Genomic DNA, 12,074 nt, shown 5'->3' with positions numbered 1-12,074 from the left:
AACAGCTCCCGCTGGCTGTCAGTTTTTACCGTATTCGCCACAATAGGCTGACCTCGTTGGCATTATAACAGCTCCCGCTGGCTGTCCGTTTGTACCGTATTCGCCATAATAGGCTGACCTCGTTGCCATTATAACAGCTCCCGCTGGCTGTCCGTTTTTACCGTATTCGCCATAATAGGCTCACCTCGTTGCCATTATAACAGCTCCCGCTGGCTGTCCGTTTTTACCGTATTCGCCATAATAGGCTCACCTCGTTGGCTGTCAGTTTTTACCGTATTCGCCATAATAGGCTCACCTCGTTGGCATTATAACAGCTCCCGCTGGCTGTCAGTTTTTACCGTATTCGCCATAATAGGCGCACCTCGTTGGCATTATAACAGCTCCCACTGGCTGTCAGTTTTTACCGTATTCGCCATAATAGGCTGACCTCGTTGGCATTATAACAACTCCCGCTGGCTGTCAGTTTTTACCGTATTCGCCATAATAGGCTGACCTCGTTGGCATTATAACAGCTCCCGCTGGCTGTCAGTTTTTACCGTATTCGCCATAATAGGCTGACCTCGTTGGCATAATAACAGCTCCCGCTGGCTGTCAGTTTTTACCGTATTCACCATAATAGGCTGAACTCGTTGGCATAATAACAGCTCCCGCTGGCTGTCAGTTTTTACCGTATTCGCCATAATAGGCTGACGTCGTTGGCTTTATAACAGCTCCCGCTGGCTGTCAGTTTTTACCGTATTCGCCACAATAGGCTCACCTCGTTGGCATTAAAACAGCTCCCGCTGGCTGACAGTTTTTACCGTATTCGCCACAGTAGACTGACCTCGTTGGCATTATAACAGCTCCCACTGGCTGTCAGTTTTTACCGTATTCGCCACATTAGGCTGACCTCATTGGCATTATAACAGCTCCCACTGGCTGTCAGTTTTTACCGTATTCGCCACAGTAGACTGACCTCGTTGGCATTATAACAGCTCCCGCTGGCTGTCAGTTTTTACCGTATTCGCCACAATAGGCTGACCTCGTTGGCATAATAACAGCTCCCGCTGGCTGTCAGTTTTTACCGTATTCGCCACAATAAGCTGACCTCGTTGGCATTATAACAGCTCCCGCTGGCTGTCAGTTTTTACAGTATTCGCCATAATAGGCTCACCTCGTTGGCATTATAACAGCTCCCGCTTCCTGTCCGTTTTTACCGTATTCGCCATAATAGGCTCACCTCGTTGGCATTATAACAGCTCCCGCTGGCTGTCCGTTTCTACCGTATTCGCCAAAATTGGCTCACCTCGTTGGCATTATAACAGCTCCCGCTGGCTGTCAGTTTTTACCGTATTCGCCATAATAGGCTCACCTCGTTGGCATTATAACAGCTCCCGCTGGCTGTCAGATTTTACCGTATTCGCCATAATAGGCTCACCTCGTTGGCATTATAACAGCTCCCGCTGGCTGTCAGTTTTTACCGTATTCGCCATAATAGGCTGACCTCTTTGGCATTATAACAGCTCCCGCTGGCTGTCAGTTTTTACCGTATTCGCCACAATAGGCTGACCTCGTTGTCATTATAACAGCTCCCGCTGGCTGTCAGTTTTTACCGTATTCGCCACAATAGGCTGACCTCGTTGGCATAATAACAGCTCCCGCTGGCTGTCAGTTTTTACCATATTCGCCACAATAGGCTGACCTCGTTGGCATTATAACAGCTCCCGATGGCTGTGAGTTTTTACCGTATTCGCCACAATAGGCTGACCTCGTTGGCATTATAACAGCTCCCGCTGGCTGTCAGATTTTACCGTATTCGCCACAGTAGGCTGACCTCGTTGGCATTATAACAGCTCCCGCTGGCTGTCAGTTTTTACCGTATTCCCCACAATAGGCTGACCTCGTTGGCATTATAACAGCTCCCGCTGGCTGTCAGTTTTTTCCGTATTCGCCACAATAGGCTGACCTCATTGGCATTATAACAGCTCCCGCTGGCTGTCAGTTTTTACCATATTCGCCATAATAGGCTGACCTCATTGGCATTATAACAGCTCCCGCTGGCTGTCTGTTTTTACCATATTCGCCATAATAGGCTGACCTCGTTGGCATTATAACAGCTCCCGCTGGCTGTCAGTTTTTACCGTATTCGCCATAATAGGCTGACCTCGTTGGCATTATAACAGCTAACGCTGGCTGTCAGTTTTTACCGTATTCCCCACAATAGGCTGACCTCGTTGGCATTATAACAGCTCCCGCTGGCTGTCAGTTTTTTCCGTATTCGCCACAATAGGCTGACCTAGTTGGCATTATAACAGCTCCCGCTGGCTGTCAGTTTTTACCGTATTCGCCACAGTAGGCTGACCTCGTTGGCATTATAACAGCTCCCGCTGGCTGTCAGTTATTACTGTATTCGCCATCATAGGCTGACCTCGTTGGTATTATAACAGCTCCCGCTGGCTGTCAGTTTTTACCGTATTCGCCATAATAGGCTGACCTCGTTGGCATTATACCAGCTCCCGCTGGCTGTCAGTTTTTACCGTATTCGCCATAATAAGCTGACCTCGTTGGCATTATAACAGCTCCCGCTGGCTGTCAGTTTTTACCGTATTCGCCACAGTAGGCTGACCTCATTGACATTATAACAGCTCCCGCTGGCTGTCAGTTTTTACCGTATTCGCCATAATAGGCTGACCTCATTGGCATTATAACAGCTCCCGCTGGCTGTCAGTTTTTACCGTATTCGCCACAATAGGCTGACCTCGTTGGCATTATAACAGCTCCCGCTGGCTGTCAGTTTTTACCGTATTCGCCATCATAGGCTGACCTCGTTGGCATTATAACAGCTCCCGCTGGCTGTCAGTTTTTACCGTATTCGCCATAATAGGCTGACCTCGTTGGCATTATAACAGCTCCCGCTGGCTGTCAGTTTTTACCGTATTCGCCATAATAAGCTGACCTCGTTGGCATTATAACAGCTCCCGCTGGCTGTCAGTTTTTACCGTATTCGCCACAGTAGGCTGACCTCATTGACATTATAACAGCTCCCGCTGGCTGTCAGTTTTTACCGTATTCGCCATAATAGGCTGACCTCGTTGGCATTATAACAGCTCCCGCTGGCTGTCAGTTTTTACCGTATTCGCCACAATAGGCTGACCTCGTTGGCATTATAACAGCTCCCGCTGGCTGTCAGTTTTTACCGTATTCGCCATAATAGGCTGACCTCGTTGGCATTATAACAGCTCCCGCTGGCTGTCAGTCTTTACCGTATTCTCCACAATAGGCTTAGCTCGTTGGCATTATAACAGCTCCCGCTGGCTGTCAGTTTTTTCCGTATTCGCCACAATAGGCTGACCTCGTTGGCATTATAACAGCTCCCGCTGGCTGTCAGTTTTTACCGTTTTCGCCATCATAGGCTGACCTCGTTGGCATTATAACAGCTCCCGCTGGCTGTCAGTTTTTGCTGTATTCGCCATAATAGGCTCACCTCGTTGGCATTATATCAGCTCCCGCTGGCTGTCAGTTTTTACCGTATTCGCCACAATAGGCTGACCTCGTTGGCTTTATAACAGCTCCCGCTGGCTGTCAGTTTTTACCGTATTCGCCACAATAGGCTGACCTCGTTGGCATTATAACAGCTCCCGCTGGCTGTCAGTTTTTACCGTATTCGCCACAGTAGGCTGACCTCGTTGGCATTATAACAGCTCCCGCTGGCTGTCAGTTTTTACCGTATTCGCCACAGTAGCCTGACCTCGTTGGCATTATAACAGCTCCCGCTGGCTGTCAGTTTTTACCGTATTCGGCACAATAGGCTGACCTCGTTGGCATTATAACAGCTCCCGCTGGCTGTCAGTTTTTACCGTATTCTCCACAGTAGCCTGACCTCGTTGGCATTATAACAGCTCCCGCTGGCTGTCAGTTTTTACCATATTCGCCATAATAGGCTGACCTCATTGGCATTATAACAGCTCCCGCTGGCTGTCTGTTTTTACCATATTCGCCATAATAGGCTGACCTCGTTGGCATTATAACAGCTCCCGCTGGCTGTCAGTTTTTACCGTATTCGCCACAATAGGCTGACCTCGTTGGCATTATAACAGCTCCCTCTGGCTGTCAGTTTTTACCGTATTCGCCATAATAGGCTGACCTCGTTGGCATTATAACAGCTCCCGCTGGCTGTCAGTTTTTACCGTATTCCCCACAATAGGCTGACCTCGTTGGCATTATAACAGCTCCCGCTGGCTGTCAGTTTTTTCCGTATTCGCCACAATAGGCTGACCTAGTTGGCATTATAACAGCTCCCGCTGGCTGTCAGTTTTTACCGTATTCGCCACAGTAGGCTGACCTCGTTGGCATTATAACAGCTCCCGCTGGCTGTCAGTTATTACTGTATTCGCCATCATAGGCTGACCTCGTTGGTATTATAACAGCTCCCGCTGGCTGTCAGTTTTTACCGTATTCGCCATAATAGGCTGACCTCGTTGGCATTATAACAGCTCCCGCTGGCTGTCAGTTTTTACCGTATTCGCCATAATAAGCTGACCTCCTTGGCATTATAACAGCTCCCGCTGGCTGTCAGTTTTTACCGTATTCGCCACAGTAGGCTGACCTCATTGACATTATAACAGCTCCCGCTGGCTGTCAGTTTTTACCGTATTCGCCATAATAGGCTGACCTCGTTGGCATTATAACAGCTCCCGCTGGCTGTCAGTTTTTACCGTATTCGCCACAATAGGCTGACCTCGTTGGCATTATAACAGCTCCCGCTGGCTGTCAGTTTTTACCGTATTCGCCATCATAGGCTGACCTCGTTGGCATTATAACAGCTCCCGCTGGCTGTCAGTTTTTACCGTATTCGCCATAATAGGCTGACCTCGTTGGCATTATAACAGCTCCCGCTGGCTGTCAGTTTTTACCGTATTCGCCATAATAAGCTGACCTCGTTGGCATTATAACAGCTCCCGCTGGCTGTCAGTTTTTACCGTATTCGCCACAGTAGGCTGACCTCATTGACATTATAACAGCTCCCGCTGGCTGTCAGTTTTTACCGTATTCGCCACAGTAGGCTGACCTCATTGACATTATAACAGCTCCCGCTGGCTGTCAGTTTTTACCGTATTCGCCATAATAGGCTGACCTCGTTGGCATTATAACAGCTCCCGCTGGCTGTCAGTTTTTACCGTATTCGCCACAATAGGCTGACCTCGTTGGCATTATAACAGCTCCCGCTGGCTGTCAGTTTTTACCGTATTCACCATAATAGGCTGACCTCGTTGGCATTATAACAGCTCCCGCTGGCTGTCAGTCTTTTCCGTATTCTCCACAATAGGCTTAGCTCGTTGGCATTATAACAGCTCCCGCTGGCTGTCAGTTTTTACCGTTTTCGCCATCATAGGCTGACCTCGTTGGCATTATAACAGCTCCCGCTGGCTGTCAGTTTTTACCGTATTCGCCACAATAGGCTGACCTCGTTGGCATTATAACAGCTCCCGCTGGCTGTCAGTTTTTACCGTATTCGCCACAATAGGCTGACCTCGATGGCATTATAACAGCTCCCGCTGGCTGTCAGTTTTTACCGTATTCGCCACAATAGGCTGACCTCATTGGCTTTATAACAGCTCCCGCTGGCTGTCAGTTTTTACCGTATTCGCCACAGTAGCCTGACCTCGTTGGCATTATAACAGCTCCCGCTGGCTGTCAGTTTTTACCGTATTCGCCACAGTAGCCTGACCTCGTTGGCATTATAACAGCTCCCGCTGGCTGTCAGTTTTTACCGTATTCGCCACAATAGGCTGACCTCGTTGGCATTATAACAGCTCCCGCTGGCTGTCAGTTTTTACCGTGTTCTCCACAGTAGCCTGACCTCGTTGGCATTATAACAGCTCCCGCTGGCTGTCAGTTTTTACCGTATTCGCCACAATAGGCTGACCTCGTTGGCATTATAACAGCTCCCGCTGGCTGTCAGTTTTTACCGTATTCGCCACAATAGGCTGACCTCGTTGGCATTATAGCAGCTCCCGCTGGCTGTCAGTTTTTACCGTATTCGCCACAATAGGCTGACCTCGTTGGCATAATAACAGCTCCCGCTGGCTGTCAGTTTTTACCGTATTCGCCACAATAGGCTGACCTCGTTGGCATTATAACAGCTCCCGCTGGCTGTCAGTTTTTTCCGTATTCGCCACAATAGGCTGACCTCGTTGGCATTATAACAGCTCCCGCTGGCTGTCAGTTTTTTCCATATTCGCCACAATAGGCTCACCTTGTTGGCATAATAACAGCTCCCGCTGGCTGTTAGTTTTTACCGTATTCGCCACAATAGGCTGACCTCGTTGGCATGATAACAGCTCCCGCTGGCTGTCAGTTTTTACCGTATTCGCCACAATAGGCTGACCTCGTTGGCATAATAACAGCTCCCGCTGGCTGTCAGTTTTTACCGTATTCGCCACAATAGGCTGACCTCGTTGGCATTATAACAGCTCCCGCTGGCTGTCAGTTTTTACCGTATTCGCCATAATAGGCTGACCTCGTTGGCATTATAACAGCTCCCGCTGGCTGTCAGTTTTTACCGTATTCGCCACAATAGGCTCACCTCGTTGGCATAATAACAGCTCCCGCTGGCTGTCAGTTCTTACCGTATTCGCCACAATAGGCTCACCTCGTTGGCATAATAACAGCTCCCGCTGGCTGTCAGTTTTTACCGTATTCGCCATAATAGGCTCACCTCGTTGGCATAATAACAGCTCCCGCTGGCTGTCAGTTTTTACCGTATTCGCCATAATAGGCTGCCCTCGTGGCATTATAACAGCTCCCGCTGGCTGTCCGTTTTTACCGTATTCGCCATAATAGGCTGACCTCGTTGGCATTATAACAGCTCCCGCTGGCTGTCCGTTTGTACCGTATTCGCCACAATAGGCTGACCTCGTTGGCATTATAACAGCTCCCGCTGGCTGTCAGTTTTTACCGTATTCGCCACAATAGGCTGACCTCGTTGGCATTATAACAGCTCCCGCTGGCTGTCAGTTTTTACCGTATTCGCCACAATAGGCTGACCTCGTTGGCATAATAACAGCTCCCGCTGGCTGTCAGTTTTTACCGTATTCGCCACAATAGGCTGACCTCGTTGGCATTATAACAGCTCCCGCTGGCTGTCAGTTTTTACCGTATTCGTCATAATAGGCTCACCTCGTTGGCATTATAACAGCTCCCGCTGGCTGTCCGTTTTTACCGTATTCGCCATAATAGGCTCACCTCGTTGGCATTATAACAGCTCCCGCTGGCTGTCCCTTTTTACCGTATTCGCCATAATAGGCTCACCTCGTTGGCATTATAACAGCTCCCGCTGGCTGTCAGTTTTTACCGTATTCGCCACAATAGGCTGACCTCGTTGGCATTATAACAGCTCCCGCTGGCTGTCAGTTTTTACCGTATTCGGCACAATAGGCTCACCTTGTTGGCATAAAAACAGCTCCCGCTGGCTGTCAGTTTTTACCGTATTCGGCACAATAGGCTCACCTCATTCGCATTATAGCAGCTCCCGCTGGCTGTCATTTCTTACCGTATTCGCCACAATAGGCTCACCTCGTTGGCATAATAACAGCTCCCGCTGGCTGTCAGTTTTTACCGTATTCGCCATAATAGGCTCACCTCGTTGGCATAATAACAGCTCCCGCTGGCTGTCAGTTTTTACCGTATTCGTCATAGTAGGCTGCCCTCGTGGCATTATAACAGCTCCCGCTGGCTGTCCAGTTTTTACCGTATTCGCCACAATAGGCTCACCTCGTTGGCATAATAACAGCTCCCGCTGGCTGTCAGTTCTTACCGTATTCGCCACAATAGGCTCACCTCGTTGGCATAATAACAGCTCCCGCTGGCTGTCAGTTTTTACCGTATTCGCCATAATAGGCTCACCTCGTTGGCATAATAACAGCTCCCGCTGGCTGTCAGTTTTTACCGTATTCGCCACAATAGGCTGACCTCGTTGGCATTATAACAGCTCCCGCTGGCTGTCAGTTTTTACCGTATTCGCCATAATAGGCTGACCTCGTTGGCATAATAACAGCTCCCGCTGGCTGTCAGTTTTTACCGTATTCGTCATAGTAGGCTGCCCTCGTGGCATTATAACAGCTCCCGCTGGCTGTCCAGTTTTTACCGTATTCGCCACAATAGGCTCACCTCGTTGGCATAATAACAGCTCCCGCTGGCTGTCAGTTTTTACCGTATTCGCCATAATAGGCTCACCTCGTTGGCATAATAACAGCTCCCGCTGGCTGTCAGTTTTTACCGAATTCGCCATAATAGGCTCACCTCGTTGGCATTATAACAGCTCCCGCTGGCTGTCAGTTTTTACCGTATTCGCCACAATAGGCTGACCTCGTTGGCATTATAACAGCTCCCGCTGGCTGTCAGTTTTTACCGTATTCGCCATAATAGGCTGACCTCGTTGGCATAATAACAGCTCCCGCTGGCTGTCAGTTTTTACCGTATTCGCCATAATAGGCTGCCCTCGTGGCATTATAACAGCTCCCGCTGGCTGTCCGTTTTTACCGTATTCGCCACAATAGGCTGACCTCGTTGGCATTATAACAGCTCCCGCTGGCTGTCAGTATTTACCGTATTCGCCATAATAGGCTCACCTCGTTGGCATTATAACAGCTCCCGCTGGCTGTCAGTTTTTACCGTATTCGCCACAATAGGCTGACCTCGTTGGCATTATAACAGCTCCCGCTGGCTGTCAGTTTTTTCCGTATTCGCCACAATAGGCTGACCTCGTTGGCATTATAACAGCTCCCGCTGGCTGTCAGTTTTTAACGTATTCGCCATAATAGGCTCACCTCGTTGGCATTATAGCAGCTCCCGCTGGCTGTCAGTTTTTACCGTATTCGCCACAATAGGCTGACCTCGTTGGCATAATAACAGCTCCCGCTGGCTGTCAGTTTTTACCGTATTCGCCACAATAGGCTGACCTCGTTGGCATTATAACAGCTCCCGCTGGCTGTCAGTTTTTTCCGTATTCGCCACAATAGGCTCACCTTGTTGGCATAATAACAGCTCCCGCTGGCTGTTAGTTTTTACCGTATTCGCCACAATAGGCTGACCTCGTTGGCATTTTAACAGCTCCCGCTGGCTGTCAGTTTTTACCGTATTCGCCACAATAGGCTCACCTCGTTGGCATGATAACAGCTCCCGCTGGCTGTCAGTTTTTACCGTATTCGCCACAATAGGCTGACCTCGTTGGCATTATAACAGCTCCCGCTGGCTGTCAGTTCTTACCGTATTCGCCACAGTAGGCTGACCTCGTTGGCATTATAACAGCTCCCGCTGGCTGTCAGTTTTTACCGTATTCGCCACAGTAGACTGACCTCGTTGGCATTATAACAGCTCCCGCTGGCTGTCAGTTTTTACCGTATTCGCCACAATAGGCTGACCTCGTTGGCATAATAACAGCTCCCGCTGGCTGTCAGTTTTTACCGTATTCGCCACAATAAGCTGACCTCGTTGGCATTATAACAGCTCCCGCTGGCTGTCAGTTTTTACCGTATTCGCCATAATAGGCTCACCTCGTTGGCATTATAACAGCTCCCGCTTCCTGTCCGTTTTTACCGTATTCGCCATAATAGGCTGACCTCGTTGGCATTATAACAGCTCCCGCTGGCTGTCAGTTTTTACCGTATTCGCCATAATAGGCTCACCTCGTTGGCATTATAACAGCTCCCGCTGGCTGTCAGATTTTACCGTATTCGCCATAATAGGCTCACCTCGTTGGCATTATAACAGCTCCCGCTGGCTGTCAGTTTTTACCGTATTCGCCATCATAGGCTGACCTCGTTGGCATTATAACAGCTCCCGCTGGCTGTCAGTTTTTACCGTATTCGCCATAATAGGCTGACCTCGTTGGCATTATAACAGCTCCCGCTGGCTGTCAGTTTTTACCGTATTCGCCACAATAGGCTGACCTCGTTGGCATTATAACAGCTCCCGCTGGCTGTCAGTTTTTACCGTATTCGCCACAATAGGCTGACCTCGTTGGCATTATAACAGCTCCCGCTGGCTGTCAGTTTTTACCATATTCGCCACAGTAGGCTGACCTCATTGGCATTATAACAGCTCCCGCTGGCTGTCAGCTTTTACCGTATTCGCCACAGTAGGCTGACCTCGTTGGCATTATAACAGCTCCCGCTGGCTGTCAGTTTTTACCATATTCGCCACAGTAGGCTGACCTCATTGGCATTATAACAGCTCCCGCTGGCTGTCAGTTTTTACCGTATTCTCCACAGTAGGCTGACCTCGTTGGCATTATAACAGCTCCCGCTGGCTGTCAGTTTTTACCGTATTCGCCATAATAGGCTGACCTCGTTGGCATTATAACAGCTCCCGCTGGCTGTCAGTTTTTACCGTATTCGCCACAGTAGGCTGACCTCATTGGCATTATAACAGCTCCCGCTGGCTGTCAGTTTTTACCGTATTCGCCATAATAAGCTGACCTCGTTGGCATTATAACAGCTCCCGCTGGCTGTCAGTTTTTACCGTATTCGCCACAATAGGCTGACCTCGTTGGCATTATAACAGCTCCCGCTGGCTGTCAGTTTTTACCGTATTCGCCAAAATAGGCTGACCTCGTTGGCATTATAACAGCTCCCGCTGGCTGTCAGTTTTTACCGTATTCGCCAAAATAGGCTGACCTCGTTGGCATTATAACAGCTCCCGCTGGCTGTCAGTTTTTACCGTATTCGCCACAATAGGCTGACCTCGTTGGCATTATAACAGCTCCCGCTGGCTGTCAGTTTTTACCGTATTCACCATAATAGGCTGACCTCGTTGGCATTATAACAGCTCCCGCTGGCTGTCAGTTTTTACCGTATTCGCCACAATAGGCTGACCTCGTTGGCATTATAACAGCTCCCGCTGGCTGTCAGTTTTTACCGTATTCGCAACAATAGGCTGACCTCGTTGGCATTATAACAGCTCCCGCTGGCTGTCCGTTTTTACCGTATTCGCCATAATAGGCTGACCTCGTTGGCATTATAACAGCTCCCGCTGGCTGTCCGTTTTTACCGTATTCGCCATAATAGGCTCACTTCGTTGGCATTATAACAGCTCCCGCTGGCTGTCAGTTTTTATCGTATTCGCCATAATAGGCTCACCTCGTTGGCATTATAACAGCTCCCGCTGGCTGTCAGTTTTTACCGTATTCGCCATAATAGGCGCACCTCGTTGGCATTATAACAGCTCCCGCTGGCTGTCAGTTTTTACCGTATTTGCCATAATAGGCTGACCTCGTTCGCATTATAACAGCTCCCGCTGGTTGTCAGTTTTTACCGTATTCGCCATAATAGGCTCACCTCGTTGGCATTATAACAGCTCCCGCTGGCTGTCAGTTTTTACCGTATTCGCCATAATAGGCTGACCTCGTTGGCATAATAACAGCTCCCGCTGGCTGTCAGTTTTTACCGTATTCGCCATAATAGGCTGACCTCGTTGGCATAATAACAGCTCCCGCTGGCTGTCAGTTTTTACCATATTCGCCATAATAGGCTGACCTCGTTGGCATTATAACAGCTCCCGCTGGCTGTCAGTTTTTACCGTATTCGCCACAATAGGCTGACCTCGTTGGCATAATAACAGCTCCTGCTGGCTGTCAGTTTTTACCGTATTCGCCATAATAGGCTGACCTCGTTTAGGCTGGTGGTGGGACTGTAATGGCGCGGGGGATGGGGTATCACTGGTTCAGGCTAGTGGTGGGGGTGTAATGGTGTGGGGGATGGGGTATCACCGGTTGAGGCTGGTGGTGGGGTGTAATGGTGTGGGGGATGGGATATCACCGGTTCAGGTTGGTGGTAGGAGTGTAATGGTGTGGGGGATGGGATATCACCGGTTCAGGCTGGTGGTGGGGGTGTAATGGTGCGGGGGATGGGGTATCACCGGTTCAGGCTAGTGGTGGGGGTGTAATGGTGTGGGGGATGGGGTATCACCGGTTCAGGCTGGTGGTGGGGGTGTAATGGTGCGGGGGATGGGGTATCACCGGTTCAGGCTGGTGGTGGGGGTGTAATGGTGCAGGGGATGGGGTATCACCGGTTCAGGCTGGTGGTGGGGGTGTAATG

Source organism: Lithobates pipiens, unplaced genomic scaffold (genome assembly GCF_037356315.1).
Source record: "Lithobates pipiens isolate NorthernLeopardFrog02 unplaced genomic scaffold, aLitPip1_a1.2 Scaffold_18, whole genome shotgun sequence".
Taxonomy (NCBI): Eukaryota; Metazoa; Chordata; class Amphibia; order Anura; family Ranidae; genus Lithobates; species Lithobates pipiens.
The sequence above is the reverse complement of the archived record's forward strand: the minus strand, read 5'-3'. Positions refer to the sequence as shown.